This window comes from Mustela nigripes, chromosome 5 (assembly GCF_022355385.1).
Source record: "Mustela nigripes isolate SB6536 chromosome 5, MUSNIG.SB6536, whole genome shotgun sequence".
NCBI classification, from domain to species: Eukaryota; Metazoa; Chordata; class Mammalia; order Carnivora; family Mustelidae; genus Mustela; species Mustela nigripes.
The window spans coordinates 33,494,666-33,498,870 of NC_081561.1; the positions used below are offsets into that span (position 1 = coordinate 33,494,666).

Sequence of the window (4,205 nt, forward strand, 5' to 3'; positions counted from 1 at the left end):
TTATCAGACGTCCTTAAGTAGACTGTCAAACTTTTATGTTTACTCTTTCTAAACACATAGGGAGAGAATAGCACATAACGAAAAGTCAGGTCTTTTTCTTAAGAAGGATGTCCTACGGGGAACAAGACCCTCACCTGTACACAACAGAGGGTCTTTTCCTGCTGTCTTCACTGGGGGAGGGGATGGACATCGCTAGACCTTTGTCCTCGGACCAGAGCACGGCCGGGGAGGAAGGGCGACTTTCTGGGAGTAATGCAGGCACCTGCACCTCAAGAAACTACAGGCCGGTTTTGACGCCAATGACTGCCCTGGCTTAACCTCTGGAGGAGCCCTCTAGCTCCGGGAGGGGGTTCGTTGCCCTAAACCGTAGTCACCTCTCCGCAGGGTCAGGGGGAGGGGACGACTGGGCACTCTAAAGAGTTAGGGAATCCCCGTCTTTCCCAAGCAGACCCCAACGTCCCCCGCTCCCTTGTGGGGCTCGCCCCGCGGCGGAGGCTTGGCTGGGGTGAGCCTTGGCCGCGGCGGGGGCAGACCCCGTCTCTGCTCGGCGCCCCTACCGCGTCCGCACCGCCACCGTGAGGCCGAGCCGGGGACGGTGCCCCGTGGCGGCGGCGGCTCCGCGCTCCTCTCCGCGCCGCCCCGGCCGCCGCCGCGCCGGGGACGGGCGGGGGGATTTTCTTCCCGTTCCCCCCTCTTTCGCGCTCTAGCTCCTGTTCAGCGGGAGAGCCCGCGGAGCCAGGGAGGGAGCGAGGGAAGGGGTGGAGGTGGCGGGGGGGAGGCCGGAGGGGCGGATCCTGCCTGGGGGCTGATCCCTCCCTCCCCTCGGCCGGGCTCCGTGGCGGCAGCGGCGGCGGCAGCGGCTTCATTCCCCCTCCTCCCCCGGGAGCGGCGGCGGTAGCCGGGCCGGGGCCCCAGCGCGGGCCGGGAGGGGGCACGGCAGTGGCCGCGGAGGCCAGCGCGGGAGGAGGTCGCGCTCCGCTCCCCGGGCCGCGCCGACCTGCTCGACGGCCGGCCCGCCAGCGCCCAGGGGCCCCGAACGGTGGGGCCGGGCCGGCGGCTGAGGTAATGGGGGTGGCAGCGGGGCCGGACAGAGCGAGGGCGGGGGCAGCGGGGCCTATGGGGACCAGGGATTGCGCGGGTGGGGGGGCGACGAGAGAGAAGCAGGGGGCTTCCCGAGTGGGGCGGGGGCGGCGCGAAAGCGCTCTCCTGGAGCGAGGGCGGCGGCGGGGAAGAAGAAGCGGGTGAGGGGGGAGCTGAAAAGCGAGGACCCCCTCCCGCAGCCGCCATCTTGTTTCCCTCCCCCCTGGCCCTGGCTGGCGAGCCGCCGAGCCCCGCCCCCGCCATGTTCTCCGATTGGTCAGACCAGAGGAGTGTTCCACCCCCTGAGCGTCCCTTGCACCCCAGGTTCCTCCTGATGGGCAGGTGAGACGACCAATGGGCGCCCGCCTCTCTGCCCCGCTGGTTCGCTGGCGCTAGCTTTTTCTGTCTGAGGGTCGGACTCCGCGTCAGTCTGTCTCTGGCGCTCTCGCCCCCTCCCCTCAGGGGTGGAGATGTTATTTCCCTCCTTTCTCCTCGGAAGGGTCAAGATTCTTCTGGAAGAGGTGCCCTTTTAAAGGAGCAAGAGCCTTAGTTGGGTCTTTCCCCTGTCTCATGAGTCTCTCGTGGGGGTGCAGGGGATACAGCCTAATTGCAGAAACTCCTCGTTCTTTGGGGACCTGGGTGGGATGGACGAGTGGGGGCTTAGGGGTGCTGAGGAGCCCCCGGGGGTGTTGGGGGTATTTGGAGGTGTTTGTGGGAACGGCTGTGTGGGTTGAGAAAATCCCGCCAAAAAACTGGACTGTAAACTCCTTGTGGGCGAAACTCATTTCCTCAGCAGGAGCCCTTCCCTCTCCAGAATTTGCCCTTCCAGTGTTTAGAGGCAGGGGGGTAGGACCCAAGAGGTTCTCCACAGATACTTGCTGCCTGGATGAGGGCTAACCCAGGCTGCCAAGGAGGTAGCAGGTAGGGAGGAAGAATATACAGCGCTTTAACAAAGGGGGCTCCATACCCTCTGTCTAAACTATTTCTGGTTAGTGTTGAGGTAGATTTTCATACCTTTGCAAGGATCTCCCTTCCCACGAGGGGAGGGCCGGGTGGGCGCGGGGACAATGAAGCAGGTCTTTTGGCTGGGACTACCCCCAGGGAGTTGACATTTGTCAGGCATATAGTGGCCAAGGGCCTCTGAAACCTGGACAGAATTGCTGTGATGATTCTGTTGGGGTGTGTCCCTGCCTGGCCCTGTTCCTCAGCCAAGTTGTTTTTTGTTTGTTTCAGTCACACCTTGGGATTGGAAAGCCTTTTAAATAAGGATGTTAATAAACCTCATTAGCGTATGGCAACCCCTAAAAGGTAGATTTTATTCTCATTTTATTGGTGGAGTCTGGAGGCACAGGGAGATTAAGTGACTTTCTCCAGGTCACACAGGGCCAAGATTAGCACCTGGAGTGCCCCAGAGACTCATTTCGTTCTAGACCATGGCATCTCTGTGGTGTTCTTCCCAGTGAAATGAGTTCAACCCATCATCTCGGTTTGAATTGTAGCTTTATCACTCAACTACCTTTGGGTTGAGTGATACCTTTCTGAGCTTGTTTCTTCATCTGTAAAATGGAGATGATAAAAGCTATTCTGCCTCCCAAACTAGTGGAGAGAAATTTTAAGAGTAAAGGGGATTGGGCCACCTGGCTGACTCAGTTGGTAGAGCATGCAACTCTTGATCTCAGAGTTGAGTTCAAGCCCCACAGTGGGGGTAGAGATTACTTAGAAATTAAAAAAAAAAAATAGTATCTTTTAAAAAAAGTAAAAGGGATTTATAGTTTGCAAAAGTGTGCTAAATTATCATCGTCTCTACTTCATAGATAAAAATGGTAGATCTTGCAACCAAGGTGACAAACTCTTTTTCTCTTCGAAATCCTCTCACTGTGCGTACCTTCCCAGGTCTCTGCCCACACCTTGGGGTACCATATCCCCTAATGTCTTTCCTGGTAGTGATGGCCTCAGTAACTGCTACCACAGCTCCTTACGGGCTTGTCATAGTTCCCTTTACCCAAAGAGTGATGTGGGAAACTTCAGGGCTTTATCCTTGCTACACAAGGGTAGATTAGATGTAAGTATTTTTGAGGTAACAAAATGCTTTGAGAGTTTACCTCAGGTGTATTCCTAGTCACCTTGGCTGTAGGTCCAGTGAGGGTCCCAGATAGGCCACTTAAAACTCAGTGCCACTTGGGGCCACTCCTAGAGCTTTCAGTGTTTCTGCTTAGAGATGTACTAGTCAGTGCATCCTCAGTGCTGTGATTTCCAGAGAAAACCCTGCATACTGTAGTTTGAAGTCTTTATAGATTCCACATAGTAGACATTTCAGGTGCCTTTGCCTCTTCACTTCTGGGTGTGGTCAGGAGATAGGGTTTTTTGATCATTTTAAGATTGGTTGGGAGAGGGCTCTAGACCAATGAGCTTTTGATCCTATGATGGGGCCACTGGTCCTGTACAGAGCTTGCAAGTGCATATTATTTTTGTTTTCTTTTTTTCTGAGCCCTTGACCTCTCCTTCCTCTTCCATAGTTAGCTATCCCACAGCCTTATGTATATCGTTAGAACTTTAGATGTCTCCCCATGTTGTACTGTAATGATCTCTTTACTTTTCTGTCCCTTTAATTTGATGGAGCACCTGGAGGGCAGGGATCAGGCAGGCATGTTGCATTTCTTTCATGCAACTAATACTTATTTAGTGCTTACTTAAGAGCCAGGCACCATTCCAGGTCCTGGGGATACAGCAGTGAACAAGATAGACAAAAATATTTCCCCTCACAGAGCTTACTTTTTTTTTTTTTTTTAAAGATTTTATTTATTTGACAGAGAGAGATCACAAGTAGGCAGAGAGGCAGGCAGAGACAGAGAGAGAGAGAGAGAGGAGGAAGCAGGCTTCCTGCCTAGCAGAGAGCCTGATACAGGACTCGATTCAGGACCCTGAGATCATGACTTGAGCTGAAGGCAGAGTCTTTTTTTTTTTTTAAGATTTTATTTATTTATGTGACAGATCACAAGTAGGCAGAGAAGCAGGTAGAGAGAGAGAGAGAGAGGAGGAAGCAGGCTCCCTGCTGAGCAGAGAGCCTGATGTGGGGCTCGATCCCAGGACCCTGAGATCATGACCTGCCTTCGGCTCAGGTCATG

At 54.7% G+C, this 4,205-nt stretch overlaps 1 protein-coding gene across 4 annotated transcripts in view; it reads left to right on the forward strand.

Moving 5' to 3' along the window:
- Positions 1-750: 750 nt before the first annotated feature.
- The window catches only part of BRPF3 (bromodomain and PHD finger containing 3), a 35,287-nt gene continuing 31,832 nt past the window's right edge, over positions 751-4,205 (forward strand). For 2 of the 4 annotated variants that reach the window (XM_059400136.1, XM_059400137.1), the window contains exon 1: positions 751-1,062. The gene's annotated coding sequence lies outside the window, so the exon portion shown is untranslated. The remainder of the gene's footprint in view (positions 1,063-4,205) is intronic. The other 2 variants (XM_059400133.1, XM_059400135.1) reach the window with 1 other exon arrangement.